A 17,975-nucleotide genomic window follows, 5' to 3' on the forward strand; every position below is an offset into this window, starting at 1 on the left:
ATCCTCTCCAACATCACTTTGTTAACAATTTTTTCCAAAGAGCAACTATCGTGCCAGTGTATACCATTCACATAATCATGAAAAAAAAGACTGGCTCAGTGCAAGAATATTTTAGGAATCAGTCATTACTGGACTTGATGTACAGTATTCCTACACTGTAAAAAATATTTCAATGTGCTTTAATGTACCAAAATAAAACTGATGCTAGAAGAATGACTATAGCTTCTCAGTCACATAAAAAGGCATTCAGTCCCTCTGATCCATCATTCAAATTAATCTTGGCTAATCTATGCTTCACCTTCATTTACATTCCATCTTTCCATAAACCATGGTAATATTTTTATTGTCCATCTATAACTGAATTAAGTGGTTGCTGTGAGGTCATTTTAGATACAGTGGTTTGGAGTTACATATAGGCCAGTGCAATCAAGGCTGGAAGATTTAATTCCTTAAAGGAAGGACATTGGTGATATGGATGGGTTTTTCCAAAGCTAGCTTCATGGCCACCATTAGTGAGATTATTTTATGTTCCAGGTTTATTAACTGAATTCAAATTCCATCAACTGTCAGGGTAAAATCTGAATCTCCCTGTCTCCAGGGCATTCGCCAAAGCCTCTAGATTACTAACCCATTGGCACTATTCTACCGTACCTTCCAGAGACTAACTAAATCTATGGATCTTTTGAGGCTGAAAGGTGCAGATGTTCACTATCCTTCATGTGAAAATTGTTTCCTGAGTTTACTCCTATCTGACTTGGTTCTAAGCCTTAAGATTCCAGACCAGAAGACATCCTTTTTCTATCCTAATGAATGCCTCATTTTATATACCTCAACCAGATTACTTACAAACATTAAGTGTACACAAACCACACTCAAACAACCTTCATAATTTAACACTACATAATCTCCTCAAATATCAATATATCCTTCCTGAGAAGCAATACCCAAAAGCCTATGTCAAATGGGGTGTGACCAAGACAATGCACAATTGATCTTTTTTTGTATCTATGCACATTGTAACATGTTTACATGGATACCAAAACATGGTTCTTTAATCTTCACTGGTCTAGTTCTTCACCATTAAAACATTCAGATTTGTTTTTCTCAGATTCAAAGTGGATGACTTCACACCTTCCAACAATGAAATTGATTTTATAACAGTTCTGCTTCCTTATTTAATCAGTGCCCTTTTGAATAAAATAAAGCTTCTACCCCCATCCGCACAACTTACTCTACTTTCCAGTTTAAGCATCAGTTGAATATGCTGCTTTTATTCCTTCATCTGTTAGAAATATAGTAATTAAAATAATAAACTGTTGAATAATTATTTTTGAGTCTTCTAGTTTATGGTGGGAACTTCATAAATATTACTTTTGAGAGCATGCTCTGTCATACTCCTTCTATATGCAATTACTTTGCATGAACAGTTTAAACTGTTTTCTTGGGAGAGATAGCAAGTTTGAATGACAAAAGGTGGGATAGATTATGTGGAAATAAACTACTGGCAGCATTAATAATTCATATTAAAGGGACATGAATATAAAATTAAAAACAAGAAATTTAAGGCAGAGTCTGGGAGAAAAAATTTTTCTTTGAACGGACTACAGAAGTTAGAGATGAAATGAAGATCATACTAACATTTAAGAATGGTTGGAATTCCTCTTCTATTGTTGTTGAATGAAAAGGAAATAAAGGAATTATAAAAATAGGGCAGGCAAATGGTAGCAGAACTACTGTTCCTAAGAAAAACAAAGAAATATTGAAAATGGAGAGGAGTATTTAGCTCCTTGGACCTGTTTCACCATTCAATAATGGTTGATCTGTAAATGAATTAATTGATCGATTTCCATGATGGAATGTTGGACTGGAAACAGTTATGCTGAAAAGTCTATTCAGTTCCAAGATGAAATAAACTTCAGGTTTCAAGAAGAGCTAATTAGCATTTCTACCTAGATGCATGAACCACATAATTCACATTGTCATAGGGATGGACACAGATGAGTTGTTTTAAAAATGAGATGACAAGCTTTCCCAGAATATCAATGCATACCACAGTTGGGACTCTGCTGGGATCCTGGAAAGATGGATTCATAAGACATCAAACATAGTTCTATAGTTTGCCATGCAGGAATGTGGAGGGAGCTCATACTTGGATTGGAAGGTCCAAATTTGTAGTGTGTTAAATGAGTCTGGAAAAGTAACCTTGCTTGGGCTGAAAGACGTGTTTCTGGGCAAAGAAACCCTCACTGTGAAAGACAGTTCTATTATTGCAAGTTACCAGACTCAAAAAAGAACAGAAACAATCCCTTGGGAAATAAGAATCATTCTGAATTGATTCCAGTAAAACTGAACGCCTGTGTAATGTATACCTGTGAAGAAAGATGCTTTGGTTAGACTGAGGGTACGTAGAGTCTTTATAATTCTGTGGTTTGACAGTGTTTAATTAATAGTTTTGATTACTGTGAACATTTTAAAATGTAAACTTGTGACATATCTTACAGACTAACTGAAAGCTTTTAAACAAAGTTAGTTTTCTGTATGGACATCAGAACAATGATTTTATTTTAAACTGCTGAATATAATCAACTTCACCATGCATTAAAAAAATGTACATTGATCATCCACCCTGAAATAAATGAAAGCTGAAGGATCAAAAATCAAACATTTGAAAAACATTCAACTTGACTTGTTATTTTGCAGCTAAAGCAACTGTCACACAGGCCTGCTGGTAGGGTGCATAAATGGCCTCTAACAGTTACAATCAATTTGTTGCTTTCCTTTGGTACTGGTCCTAAATACTCTGCATATTTTACAATCCTAAAAGAAAGGAAACATTATTGTCCAAACCTCAGGCCAATGGAATGCACAAACCCTTTTTACAGCAGTCTAGTTTTCCACTTGTGCACTTGCCAGGCCATAATTTTCCCTCATTCATTTTAATGACCAAAAAAGAAATCATAGAAGACAAACATAAATAGCTTAAAAAAAAGGCCAGCAGCTGCATTTGTACTAAAAGCTAACTTGACCTGTTGGTGTTAGTATACATGGTGTACAGAATTGTATACCATCAGTGCAGGGTTAGAGTCCCATAAAACACTCCCAGTCAGGTACAATAAGCCTGTAATGAGCTTTGACAACCCTGCTTTACGTACTGAAATCTACGGATTCTTGGAAGAGAAAAAGCATACTTCTAACCTTGATCACTAGTGAAAGAGCAAGCCATTGTAACAATGCGGTTAATGTAATAACACAAACTCCCAACAACCTATACCTAGTTTCAGTTCCTAACACCCAGGAAAACAAACCTCATTGCAGAAGTTTTAAATGTGAATCTTCAGTCAATAAATGAATAATTGATTGTTGCAAACACTACCTACAACCTGCGGTTACTTACATGGTTGAAATTAACCAGTCAAACATTTTTTAAACAAAATAATTACCAAATAGCAGAGAATTGGGCTAAGAATTTCACTTAAGAAATATTTATAAAAATTTGAGGTAATAGTTGCAGGCAATGTTCACTGAACTATTCATTCTCATCTGAAGCAGGCAGAATTCTGCATGAGTTAGTTACACTCATATTAATGATACTAGACATTTTAATTTTACTGTGTTAACACACACAGATAAGACAAATTAAAAGTTATCCTCTTTCTGCATCTACATTTCTTCCAGTCAATATGTGATTATAGGTAGAGATTGTCTTTCCATATAGCCCTCTCCTTTATGATGTTTAATTTCCACACTTTCAGTATTTATATTATATTCATAATCTATGTGAATACCAACATAAACCAAAGGAAGCCAAATACCATGGCCTCCAGAAGTATGTGCGGGGTTAAAATCCCAACCCTGGGATCTTAGTATGAGGGGTTGCAGAGTTTAAGGAGCTAAGACATAGGCTATGTTATGAAGATATCGACCCCCTCCTTGAAGCTGTTCTTGCATTCCTTCAGGTAGCAGGTTATGTTGAAGTATGGGAACCAAACAGGCTAAAGATAAACTTGTAGAACAGGTTAAATCAGAGGCTGCCAACCTCATCAAAATATTTGAACTACTAAAATATCTTTGGCAGGAAAGAGGGGTGAATCGGCTGTCCACCCCTTGCCTTGCCTCCACTGAAAGCCGCAGTAAGTAGTTTGACGTTGTGCATGTCTCCAACTTGCTCTCACATTTTCTTTTATTGATATATTTAAAATGTATCCTTTTTTCTTCTCTAAGGAGCACGGCAACTGAATTTGAGCTATAGGGAGAGGCTGAACAGGCTGGGGCTGTTTTCACTGGAGTGTCAGAGGCTGACGGGTTACCTCATAGAGGTTTACAAAATTATGAGCGGCATGGATAGGGTAAATAGGCAAAGTCTTTTCCCTGTTGTCGGGGAGTTCAGAACTAGAGGGCATAGGTTTAGGGTGAGAGAGGAAAGATATAAGAGAGACCTCAGGGGCAACTTTTTCACACAGAAGGTGGTACAGATATGGAATGAGCTGTCAGAGGAAGTGGTGGAGGCTGGCACAATTGCAACATTTAAAAGGCATTTGGATGGGGATATGAATAGGAAGGGTTTGGAGGGATATGGGCCATGTGCTTGCAGGTGGGACTAGATTGGGTTGGGATATCTAGTCGGCATGGACAAGCAGGACCAAAGGGTCTGTTTCCATGCTGTAAATCTCTATGACTCTGACTATAAATGCAGAGGTCAGCAAGATATGGGCACAGGTGTAAGCCATCTTGAACAGACTGCAACAAGGGCTGTAACAAGAGTCCATGTGCCGCATTGGGAGTGACCCTACCCCTGTACCGAGAAACCTGGGTTTAAGTTCCACCCACTCCAGGGGCGTGTAAATACATCTCTGAACAGGTTGATTAGAAAAATATCAGAAATGGGGAGAATTGCGCTTCAGACTAGAGGCCTGTGTGTGTTGAATGCCACAAGGGTGCTGGGTGCCCTGCTTTTCGTCATTTATATAAATGACTTGAATGTGAACATAGGAGGTATAGTTAGTAAGTTTACAGATGACACCAAAATTGGAGGTGTAGTGGACAGTGAAGAAGGTTACCTCAGAGTACATTGGGATCTTGATCAGATGGGCCAATGGGCTGAGGAGTGGCAGATGGAGTTTAATTTAGATAAATGTGAGGTGCTATATTTGGAAAGGCAAATCAGAGCAGACCTCTGAACTAATGGTGAGGTCCTGGGGAGTGTTGCTGAGACCTGGAGTGCAAGTTCATAGTCCCTTGAAAGTGGATCATAGTTCCTTGAAAGTGGAGTCGCACAGAAATAGGATACTGGAGGTGACGTTTGGTATGTTTTCCTTAGTTGGTCAGAACATTGAGTTATAGGAGTTGAGAGGTCATATTGCAGCGTTTTAGGACATTGGTTAGGCTACTTTTGGAATACTGTGTGCAATTTTGGTCTCCCTCCTATCGGAAGGATGTTGTGAAACTTGAAAGGGTTCAGAAAGGATTTACAGGGATGTTGTTAGGGTTGGAGGATTTGAGATATAGGGAGAGGCTGAATATGCTGGGGCTGTTTTCCCCTAGAATGTTGGAGGCTGAGGGATGACTTTATAGAGGTTTATAAAACCATGAGGGACATGGAAAGGGTAAATAGACAAGGTCTTTTCCCTGGGTAAAAACAAGGACTGTAGATGCTGGAAACCAGATTCTAGATTAGAGTGGTGCTGGAAAAGTACAGCAGTTCAGGCAGCATCCGAGGAGCAGGAAAATCGACATTTTGGGCAACAGCCCTTAATCAGGAATAGAAGCAGAGTGCCTGCAGGGTGGAGAGATAAATGAGAGGAAGGTGGGGATGAGGAGAAAGTAGCATAGAGTACATGGTTTTTTCCCTGCAGTGGGGGAGTCCAGAACTAGAGGGCATAGGTTTAGGGTGAGAAGAGAAAAATTTAAAAGGGACCTCATGGGCAATGTTTTTATGCAGAGGATGATGCAAACATGGAATGAACTACCAGAGGAAGTGGTAGAGGCTGGTACAATTACAACATTCAAAAGACATCTGGATGGGTATATGAATAGGAAGGGTTTAGAGGGATATGGGTCAAGTGCTGGCAAATGGGACTAGATTAGGATAGGATATCTCATTGCATGGATGAGTTGGACTGAAGAGTCAGTTTCCATTTTGTACATATCTATAACTCTTGGATTGTCACATAAACCCAACACATTCATTGTAGTCCTTTCTGTAAGCAAACCCTCAATCTCTACTCAAGCTGGATCTAATACTGCACAATGGATTCTTAATTCCCAGAAGACTACTAGAAATGGGTAGTAATTACTGCCTCACCAGCATCAAACACATGCCAGGAACCAAATTAAAAAATATACATGGAAACAAGAAAGAATATTTGTCATTATGTCTAAAGCTGCACAAAAGCTCAGTTTTTCACCTACATTTTCAAATATAGTGGTTTACAGAGTTGAAGGATTAATTTGTTTTTGTCTATAATTTGTTCAGACCATTAAGATGCTCAGAAAGAACAAAGGGTGGAGGAAATATTAAGATAGATCAAGCAAAAAGACAATTGAAAAAGAGAAAGAGTTTTACATCCAGTTCCTTAGAGAAATCAGGCAGACCAGGAATTACGGTCAAAGTGGTCCAATTTTGCATATTCAGCCCAAACAATTGAGGACTCTGATTGACTTTGCCAATTGTTTCATAGTTATATGCAAACTAGTATCCTGTTATGTGGAAAGGAATTGGAAGTCATTTTAACAGCCTGCTGAATGGAGCATCTACAGAGGATACGTTATTCATTTGAAGCAGACTAGAATAGAATCATCAGACTAGAAGCCATGAAAATATGTGGAAAACCTACACTAGTGGGTTCAGGAGGAGGAAATGAGCTCTGATAAAGCATAGTCACGGTCTTGTTATCTTTTCCAATAACTATTTTGTTAAGTAACACAACACATTAGTAATATCTATAACAAACTTCAAGGTTTCAGTGGTTGTAAATACATTTTAAGTCACCATCAAAATATGGCACTTTATTATCCACCAATCACTGTTGCTGGGCCAAAATCCTGGAACTTCCTTTCTAACAGTATCATGAGTGTTCCTATATCCCGAGGACTACTGCAGTTCAACAAAGTAGCACACCAGCATCTTCTCCAGAACAATTGATGATGGAAATAAATGCCAACAACATGAACATCCCATTAATGAATGAACAAAAAGTAGGCAATGTTATTTTCACGAAGCATAGAGCAGAACAGTTCTAGTCCCTCAAAAGCAATTGCTACACTTGCCTTTTCAAGTTACTTCTGCATCACTGGGCTTTATTACAGATTGTCAAAAGCGTGTGGTTTATACACAGGCAGTCCCCAGTTGCAAACGGATTCTTTTCGAGTCTGCAAGTCGATATGAAGGCAAATCAGAACACAATACAGGACAAAATACAATAAGTAAATTTTACGAAATGTTTATAAGTTGCATCTTTAAAATTACATGCTTGTATGGGATTGTGTTGCTAAGCACAGTTGTTCATAAATCGAGGATCCCTTGTAGTAGGTTGTTATAATTGAGTTCTGTCTTCATAAGCATGTAGCTAACTCAGGTCATATACAATAAATATAATCCACTCCATATCAATGCTATTTGTTAGTATTGTGGACTTCTAAGGTTATATATAAAGCGAACAGAATAAACCAGTGGTGTATTTAAAAATTATATATCAAAAAGAGCCAATAAAGTGTTAAAGACAACATTCTGAGGAACTAATATACATGCAATTCCCTAGTATTGTCAAAAATTATATTACTGATAAGTAAATGTACACTTTATACACAGCACAAAAAAACTGTTTAATGGTATAAATAACTACAAGAAAGAAGAAACAGCAGTACAAAGTTTTTGTTTGTGGTATATTTGGTTAATACTAAATGTTGTATTTCCCTTCCCAGCACTAAGGTGTCAGTTTTTGCAAAACCTTCCAAATTTCAGGGCAACAAGTACTGGTTTATTTAATTGCAAAATGGTTCGTCTGCAATACTTGTGAGGGGAGAAATGATTATTTTAGCATGATACTCTGTTGTGATCACTTAACTCTCACTGATTTTCAGTCTGTCAAACAACATGTTGACAAAAACAACATACAATACTATTCTTAGCTCTAAGAATCTTTACAGAGAACTTGGCTTGCCTTCCAAAGCTCTATGTTTCCAGCTCTGTTTCTTCAAAAGAAACTAGATTGCAGACTGTTGCTGAAATACTCCCTGGTTATCAATGTACATTTGAAGTTGAAAAATTTCTCGGAATACTTCAGTAAGATCTTAGGTAAAGAATTCATATCAAGTTGAATTATTTCTCAGTTTAGTCCATTTTAGTCCATACGATGTAATTTCAAAAATAAGAGACCTTTCTCATATAATTCTTGCACCAAGTGATTTCTAGACTTACAGTATTGAGTTGGACTTCTCAAGCTTTAAGAAGAAATTTTATGTTAGCAAAGAACCATTAAGCTTTACAATTAGATGCAAAGATTTTTGCAATGTCAGAAGTATAGTATCGTAAGTTCTTGCGAACGACACTTTAATAGCCTGAAAAGCAATAAGATTGAAGAAATGATAACATGACATTATGGCACGTCATTTTTTCCCTCACAAAACATTAAAGATGAATAATCATCAGTTGTTTTTTGTCCTGCACTTTGCAAAATCTCACACCTTAAATAGTGTGAAGAGAGACTAATGAACATAGTAGCACTATAACATAAGTGTATGCCATCTTACAAAACGGATTTCCCTGCAGTTTGAATTCAATGGTAATGTTACACAATTTTGTTTTAAAGAACTGCTATAATTTGACCAATATCATTATCTTCCAATATAATGCATGAAAAATCTTAGAACAAAATTCCAGCAACCTGACTTGATCTGCTTTGTTTTCTACTTAATTACATGCTCGAGTGTCTGGAGACATTCTTTTTCACTTGTTACTCTGTAATTCACTTCCTCTGAGCTTTCCACTTTCACATTCCTTTTGAACTCTCTTTGCCTCTTTTCCCTCAGCAACTGTTTATCCTACATGCATTCTCTCAAACCATCTCACTTTCTTTTCCATTTGATCTGTGTTTTTCCCTTTCCCACCACCTCATTCTTTTTGCATCTTTAGCTCACTCTTATTCATTTTCCATTCGTCTTGCTTCACTTCTCTAAATCATCTCTCTTCTTCCTCTCCATTATGTTAAATTTTGCCATAATGACAGATTACTAATAGATTTCTATTTTCTGGATCAGTTTATCATACTTATGTATCATCATTATTCAGATTTGGATGGTGAATACAAACAGTTAAGTAGATCGTTGCATGTGATATTTAAATGGTTCAACACTGTTAAAGGGGAGTGGCAAGATAGTTCTTCAAAGCTTTTGAAAAGTTTCAAAATGCATTGCAAAAACAAACTTGAAAACATTACCTTTGGTTGTTGGTTTTATCTTCCTTTTATGGCCACCCGGACAATAAATTGTTGGTGTAGAATATTACTTGATTAAAAATATCTCCAATTAAATAGATCACTAGTCTCAAACAGAAACCTTGCAATGCTGGTTACTAGTGATAAAATTATAATGGTAAAATGGACCTTGAATACCATTTTGAAAAAATGTGCTCATGGTTTCTAGCTAACCATAGAAATTTAATATAGGAATGCCTGTGCTTGAGCACATAACATTTTGTAAGTGATTTTTTTTTAACATGTATAGTAGAAATAATTATGGAACAGAAATGTAGACCCTGAAATTTCTTGAACAATGTGATTGCACTTCTGTTGACCAATCTGTCCTGGTCACACACACGTAACAAGTTCATTGAATGAGGTCATTTCAAATTCTTTCAAGTTTTCATCTCGCTGGAGACCAGCAGTTTTGGAGTAGCACCAGTAAACAAATCGAATTAAAGTTTAATTCCTGGTGTCAATCTCACCACCGGGAAGAAATATGGCTCAGGAGCCCCTAAATGTTAGACAGAGAAAAATTGAAATTTAGTTCAAGATAGTAAATTAAGTGTTGGATGAACTAATATCCATGAAGAATTGACAACTCCATAGGAGAGTTTGGCAAAAGCACCAGTGGTAATATCATAAAATGTTTTCTTAGGCAGCAAGTGTTTGGAATCTAGAATGCACCTTCTGAAAATGTGATTGAGCTGGTTTCAAAGACGAAACAGATAAGCACCTAAAATGAAGAAAGCAGGGAAGTGGGACTAACTGACTTGCTCTTCCACATCCATAATGGATGTGAATGCCAAATGACCTCTTTCTGCGCTGTAACCATTCTATTCTAATTATTTTACTGCCAAGTGACCATGAATTCCACCTCTGCCAGGTTACAGTCCTGGCTCTCGTGTCAGTCTAAGTTGTGCATAGGATATTGAGGGGGGTGGGGGGGTCTTGAACTCATGTCATTGTGCCCGCCTGAAATGTCTCATTGATTAAAACAAAAAGCAGCCCAAACTTATCACAAATGTTTACCTCTTCCCCCAGCTTCCTGAACTTGTTGGATTAGACTAGGCTTTACTATTTTTGGTTAGATTCTTTAGGAGTTGGGTGGAGAAGTGACCTTCTTACTGTTTTGTGGAAAATGCAAAGTAAAACTGAGAGTTGATCGCATTTGGGCTTTTAAAAAAAAGACACTTCCATGACATCATCAAAGCTAAATTTCAATGGCATCAGCAAGGTTAGCACATTAAAAGTAAAACTATCAATTTTGATTAGTTAAAAGAAAGTTGAGCTCCTGAAGCACTGCTCACACCAACGACTTCTCACAACTGTGCCAGATCTTCCCTTTCACATACATTAGACAGGGATCAGCTCTATGGTTCCCTGGCAGTGGCCTCCTGCCACGTTCATCCAGCCCCTGCTTGCTGGACTTGGCTTATTCCAGTCCACTAAAATGAAACACATGGCAAATTCTGGCCGCATACTCACCACTTGCCCGACAGGGCTTTAATGTCGGTCCACTTTGTAGAAAAGTAAATGCTATTAACATCAATTTGCAATATTTTAAAATCAAGTACAGACTGACATGAAGTACTGTTTCCACACCAAACAATGAAAGAGGTTAGACCGCTGATTGCACGGTGCCGAAAAATTCTAGTCAGTTTGACTGAAATGGCATTATTTAAAATGCACCTCTCGCCACCAAGTTAGATTAACAAGGTGGTGAGATTCTCCTTATACAAGACAATTAATTGCCTGAGACCTTGAAGTTACTACGGGTAATAAGTGATCATTTTGCCCTTATTTACCTAACAGGCAATAAGCCGATTGAAGCTGGTTCAGTATCTCTTCAATAATTACACCACGAGATTTGCTTCTACAGTATAATTCTATTGCATTCATACATTCCATTTATCAAGTCATGATTTTCCTTTGTATTGCAGATTTGCTTCAAGTGCTGTGTTGCTTTTATATCACTAGTCTGCAAAACCTCCCTCAGCAATGTAGAAGGCTTGGTTGATTAGAACTGAAAGTTGCTATGGAGATGTCTAAACACTGAATGTAATTGCAAGTGTAAAATGGGAAAAAATCCAAAGCACTTGCTGTCTCAGTATAATACAAAACTGCTTCTGCTTGAAATGAGTATTATATATCTACAGTGGCTTCTCTCTGTTTCTGGGAGTTCTCCATTGCACAATTCACCATCTCCACTATCACCTCTAGCATTAGGAGTATGATGTCCCATTCTATTGTAATGAATATCACCAAGCTTCCTTACATAATCTGTTCTATTATATTAATTTCATAACGATGATAACTAGCATGAGAAATTAATAGTGAAGAACTTGACAACACTTAAGATGTATTATTTTCCTCGCTTTAGCAGTTATTAACATTTGAGGAAAAAGTTAAAGTTAATTGATGGCATAACAGGAATAGAAACTTATTTTTATTTTGGAAGGAGAATAGAAGATGTCAAATTAATCATGTAATTTTTAAGTAGTCACTGGTTGACAAACAAAGCAAATCAAAATATGCTGGAAATAGCCAGCAGGTTGAGACAGACAATCAGAGTTGGCATCTCAGATCGAAAATCTTTCAGTGGAATAGTTCTGATTCCCACCCACCTGAAGAGCTGAGCTCAATTTTCCTAGCCCTAGAAAGGCATGGATAAAGATGAGTCAGTTGGGAAATGTAACAAGATTGGAAAAATGAGATTGTTGACATCAAGAAAGAAAAAGTCCAGTTTTCCAACCAACATTTGAAAGATGATGAGAATCTCGCGAAAGAGCAGTAAGAGGTCAACTTGTATTAGTATCTCATCTTACCTCATCTGCACACAATTTCCTGTATTCCCACATGGTGGAGAAAAACTAAATGGCGACAATTCCGAATGTGAAAATCAAAGCTGGTAACTAGGGACTCTAGCTTGCTCCTTATCCCTGGAGAATCAACCTTAGGCAGCTATCCCCATAATCACAGGGTTTGCTACATGGGCAGCAATTGCCTGCTGACCCATCCACAGAGTTTGATATCAGACACGTCCCAGCCTCCACATATCAACACGGCAATTTGCTTCAAATATAGTTCTTCAATTGTGCACTATGGAGTGCATCGACTCCTCGCATTGTAAAGCTGCCGCCATGCCATCTTGCAGGCAGGGAAAATGTAGGCAGCATTCAATCACTTTCTACCTACCTGGTTGTTTAGCATCGCTATGATGCCATTATGTGCTTTACTACCACAATCATAACTTACACAGTGCTTCTGGCTTGCCTTGCTTTTAGTGCAGATACAAAGCCAGGCAACTAGTCATTGGTTGTCAGCAGTGATCAGTCAATGGCACAGTGATATGTAATGTCAAACTTAGAGCATGAGATTACACCTCAAATACACTGTGTGCGCTTCAACCAAATAGCCAAGCTTCAAAGTCTAAAGAAAGTCTAAAGAAAGTCTTCAGCCAAGTCAAGGGGACTGGCTTCAGTCATGGAGTATTGGCACAGTAAGCCAGGACATGATTCAAGGCCGGTCAAGGGACTTGGACAAGTCAGTCGGCTGCTTGGGGTGACAGGGTCATAGAATCTGTATCATTAGAATTCGTGGACTGGGCCACAGTCAATCCAGCAAATAGAGTTCAACCAGTCCATGGATTATTGTAAGTCAGTAGAAGTGTTGCAGAGAAATAAGTCAGAGGTCTGGTCACTTTCACTTGGGCCTATCTTTCCAAACCAGTAAGAGGATGGCCCATGGTCACTCTAGGGGAGGTTGTTCATTGAAAGTCTGAGGAGGTTATCAGGGACCACTGGGATGGTGGGGATGCTGGGGAAGTCAAATGTGGGGATTGATGGCAACGCACAGATTTAGAGGGGATAATAATTATGAAGATGGCTATTCAACACCCAAGGGATAGAGACAATACAGCCAAGGAGCACGAAGATTACAAATGGAGGGAGGTGTCAGCAAATGTTACAATGGCTTCAATGGAGAGGTCAGTGCATTACTATGCCTGGCATAACTAAGCAGTACAGCTGGGGCTCAGAGGTAAAATGGGTAGGCAACCAGTCAAGTAAATGAGTTGTGACAGCCCATGGAGAAGATCAGTTGCTAGTGCTGGAGCAGGTTAGGGCAGAGGGCATGGTCCATATAAGGCTAATAAGTGTGAAGGTGCTGTGGGTGGATCAGAGAAAGTGAATAAAGATGCTGTATACAATAACGAGAATGGCAGGCCTTGAGACTTGGTGGGATGTAGGTGTAGAAGCAGAGTTATACTGAGTGTGAGGGAGCTGAGAGAAGACAGTGGCACTTACCTATCTAGAATATAGATCAATAACCTTTTTCCTATACCGCTGGGTATTCCAATGAACTGCAGACACTGTACTGACCAGGTGGCAACTTCAGACTAGTCTGACAAGGTTTGGTGGTGTTGTCTCCTCTAATGGTTCTGAAGAAAGGGAACGGTCTTCCTCTCCACTACCACATTTGCCATGACCTCCAGGTCCTATCAGAAAATTGGAGTGTCAACTTGCCTCTACCATCATCTCCAGAAAAACTTTCCTGACATTTAACTGTGAAGGGCTTTCCTGACTGGCATTGACTGACCAGGCAACTTAAATTGGCACTGGTGATGGAAATCCCAGAAGTCCCAGGTGTGGTGAGTACTTTCACCACTGGCGAACATGAGATAATACAAGAGTGGCACTATTTAGGCATGGTGTATAACTTAATGAGGTGAGCAGCAAAAAATTGCACGAGAAAACTACTAACAGACAGAAACTCTCTACGAAACTCCTCAAAACTGACACTGAGCCAATTTTTAGTGCAATTCAACCCATTACCTCTGCTTAACTTTCCACAAAAGTGGTCAGACCTACACAGCATTTGCAGCATTTTCTCATTTTTATTTTCAATTTCCAGTAACTGCACCATTTGCTTTTCAAAATATTAGCATGTCTCAAGGTAAATAAATGTAATGGAATAATTTGAAAATACTTGTAATTTCTTTTTATTTGCCTCCTTATTAGTTTTCTAATGTTTTCTGACCAGTATTTGCAAAGTATCACTTGTTAAAAAGCTAATAGTCTAGAGGGAGCAAGGGGTTTACTCTGAAATCAGGTTTTTCTTGCTTCAATCTACAACATAGGAGTTTGTCAGTTCTTTGATTAAATTCAATAACCACTTGTTAGAACAATATATTTGCTGCTAATATGACTATGTGCAAAAAGAGTAAGTTTTCTGAATGAACAGATACCCCACAAGATACTTAGGACTTTGTAATTAATAGTAAGATCATGAAGAGAAAAGTACGGATTCCCCACATTAACCAGTTATAGCAGAAGGTATCAACAGTGACTGAAACTAGTAGATTTTCATTTCCTTAATCTCACTGATAGTGTCTATTCTTAAATGAGTTAGTTACTCAAGGGAGACATCCATATCGCTCTACTAGTCCATGCTGCAATTTGAACCAGGAATAATTGAGCTGTGTCTCAATTCCGAAAGATTTGGTGTTCCAACCACTGAAAGCAGTGATTAATGGTACAGTTACAAAGACAAACTAAAACAGTTCACTTGGATCACTGGAGCTTAAACATTACTATTTAGAAGTAAAGCTACTCATACTTCAGAATTTCATCTGAAAACAATATGTTCATAAATCAAATGTGGTCTTAAGGTAAGTGGAATTCACTCCCATCATGACAACTCACGAGTACATGCCAACTCTCGACCAAGCAGTAGTACTGGAAGGAAAATTTGCAATTTCTTTAAAATGCCTGTGCTCGAAAAGGACTTTTAAGAATTTGCATATATTGTAAAGCAATTGATTGCAATTCTCTGTGATTATAAATAATGGCCCATTTGACCTGGCAACCAATGAATTGGAAGGAGTACCAACAGGGAGGAAGCAAAAACATGGATGCTGTGTGCGGTCAGACAAAGCAGTTGAAGCACATGAATAACAGAGGACAAGTTTACAGGGGTTAGTGTGTATAATGCATTTAAAAGGGACATCAAGTTGAAATGGGGTTGTAGCGAGTTTATGAATCTGATAGTCTACTCCATGTGTTAGTTTTGTCAGAGGACTAAATTCATTGAATGAGAATGAAAGTGAGGAATCCGACAAACCAGAGAAGGGATTGGGAAATATATATATACACATTTACAAATTCTGTCAATGTTATATCCAATAAATCAGCCCCAAAAGAACTGATATTCCACTTAAGAGCGAGGTGAACCTATACATGGATTAACCCTCTAATCTATTCCACACTACTAAAATTGAGGCCAAGTGGTTCTAGTTATAAATAAATTTATTTTGGCTCCAACAGACTTTGGTCACCTTAGCACTTCCTTTGCTAAAACTGTTTTCTCCATTATGACAAAATGGTTCCACAACAATAGCATCAAGAAGCCACTCTTATTTCGCAGCTACAATAAAGTGCAATGTCACTTTACTTGATGGTGGACATGCACTGTATCGAGGTTATTTTCAAATTGGACAGACATGTATGTACGACAGATCATAGTTTTTATTTTCAACAAACAACTTAAAATGTGGAGGTTCACTATAAAATTAAATGCTTATTTTGTTTAAAAGAACATCCGCATATTCTTCTGAAGAAATATTCTGCTTTGTAGCAACTGGAAAATACTTAAACATTGGCAAACTTCAGCAACTCAATTTGAAGTGACACACCCTTAATTATCCCTCGTCATAAATCTGAGTTCGTTCAAGGTGAGGTATAGTGAACAGGCTTGTTTATAAGCCTGCCTGACTTCTTCTGTGCCGCAAGCTGTCAAGAAAATTAATTCAGTCCACAATGGAGAATGGAACACCTAGCCAGTCCTACTGGAATCACTCCAAGGATAAAGGTCCTAAAACAGTCCTATTTTTGGCATTACAAAGTGAAGTCTTTCAAAATACGTGAGCACTACATTATTCCCTTTCTGCTTCCTCAATATCCTTCTTCCCTGAAATATGATTCCCTGGCTCAAAGGGTAGGCAAACTATCTTCAGCCAGGCTTTGGAAGGATAAGTTAGAATCTTATGAGAGTCTTAATTTCAGAATTGTTGAGGTCTGTGTTGATGGATTGGGACTTGTGCTTGGGATTGCTGTAAGGGTGCTGGAAATTTGAGTTGTGACAGTAGGGCTGCCCACTTGCCAGAGGCACTAATCAGTAAACATTCAGCAATAATGTAATATCATTTACAGGGGATAAAATATATTGGTAGTGGCATGATTACCAAACAAATCAATTACAAAAAAAAGTCTATGAATCTGCTGCTTGAGAAACATTTACACTGGAACACCAACCAACCACTTGTTGATTAGTTAATAGAGAAAAGGAAAAATCACAACAATCAAACTAAATTAAGAGAATGTTTTTTGAAGTAATGTCTAGCCTCTTCATAATAGAAATCACGTATATTACTTTGCAGCAAACCATCTGGAATTCTTCACTGCACGGTAATACTGTTAGGCATTCTGAAAGGACTATTTGATTTGCAACTTGTTTGGTGCGAACCTACCATGTATGAAAAAAACCTGCTGTCTCAATGATTGAACCTGAAGCAGTATTACTGTCATTATGTACAAAAGAAGAGAAAAACTGGGATTAGCTCAAATACTTAAAGCTATTACCAGACAAGTTGCACAGTTCTTCTCTTGTAAATGTAGCTGCATTAAGTTATACCAATTTGTGCTGTTAAGATGTAATGTTAAGCGGCAGCTGGAAGCAGCTGAAAAGTTTGAAATGTTCTTTCAAAAGAAAGAAAATATGGGAAAGGCAGGAAAATAGTATTGAGAGTCTAGCACCAGCCAACAAATCTGGTCTCCCCATTTTGGACTTTGAAAGACACTGGCAAGATAGAAGCCTCACATTCCTCTGGAAAGTAAGGAACATTATAAATGCTGTTTCTTCCCTGGCCTTTTGAATCCATGTACCAGCAGCAGCAACGAAATGGCCAAAGAGTCCATGCTGTTGAGTGCCATTGTTATTTTGTTGTGGCCTTTCAGTTTGTCTACTTTTTAAAAAAAATCATTGTCCTCTATGAACATTTACAGCCATTTAAGAAAGTTAGAATTTGAATATTTGTGACCTTGACCATAATGATAGAGATGAACAGCATGGAAAGAGACCCACTGGTCCAACGCGTCCATGCCAACCCGATATCCTAACCTTATCTAGCCCCATTTTCCAGCACTTGGCCCATATTCCTCTAAACTCTTCCTATTCACATACCCATCCAGATGCCTTTTAAATGTTGTAATTGCACCAGCCTCCACTACTTCCTCTGGCAGCTCATTCGATATACACACCACCCTCTGCGTGGAAAAAGTTGCCCCTTGGATCCCATTTAAATTTTTCCCCTCCCAATATGAAAAAAAAGAACCAAAACGCAAAAAAGAGCCACAGGATTTAAGCAAAGCTTTCTCTCACACAAAAAGTTCACGTATGGTCACGGTTTTGTTTATTTGCACCAAAATATCTACTGGATGAATGCTGAATATAGTTAACTAT

The 17,975-nt window shown here is 38.0% G+C and overlaps 1 protein-coding gene and 1 long non-coding RNA gene across 10 annotated transcripts in view; one reads left to right on the top strand and one right to left on the bottom strand.

Moving 5' to 3' along the window:
- LOC132816506 (F-box-like/WD repeat-containing protein TBL1X) overlaps nucleotides 1-17,975 on the bottom strand; it is a 424,554-nt gene that overhangs the window by 101,982 nt on the left and 304,597 nt on the right. For 2 of the 9 annotated variants that reach the window (XM_060826180.1, XM_060826187.1), the window contains one exon: nucleotides 7,267-7,368. The exons of the other annotated variants lie outside the window; for them this stretch is intronic. The gene's annotated coding sequence lies outside the window, so the exon portion shown is untranslated. The remainder of the gene's footprint in view (nucleotides 1-7,266; nucleotides 7,369-17,975) is intronic. 9 annotated transcript variants of the gene reach the window in all.
- The window catches only part of LOC132816507 (uncharacterized), a 40,158-nt gene continuing 26,245 nt past the window's right edge, over nucleotides 4,063-17,975 (top strand). The window contains exon 1 of the long non-coding RNA XR_009644808.1: nucleotides 4,063-4,130. This is a non-coding gene — a long non-coding RNA (uncharacterized LOC132816507). The remainder of the gene's footprint in view (nucleotides 4,131-17,975) is intronic.

Source organism: Hemiscyllium ocellatum, chromosome 6 (assembly GCF_020745735.1).
Source record: "Hemiscyllium ocellatum isolate sHemOce1 chromosome 6, sHemOce1.pat.X.cur, whole genome shotgun sequence".
Taxonomy (NCBI): Eukaryota; Metazoa; Chordata; class Chondrichthyes; order Orectolobiformes; family Hemiscylliidae; genus Hemiscyllium; species Hemiscyllium ocellatum.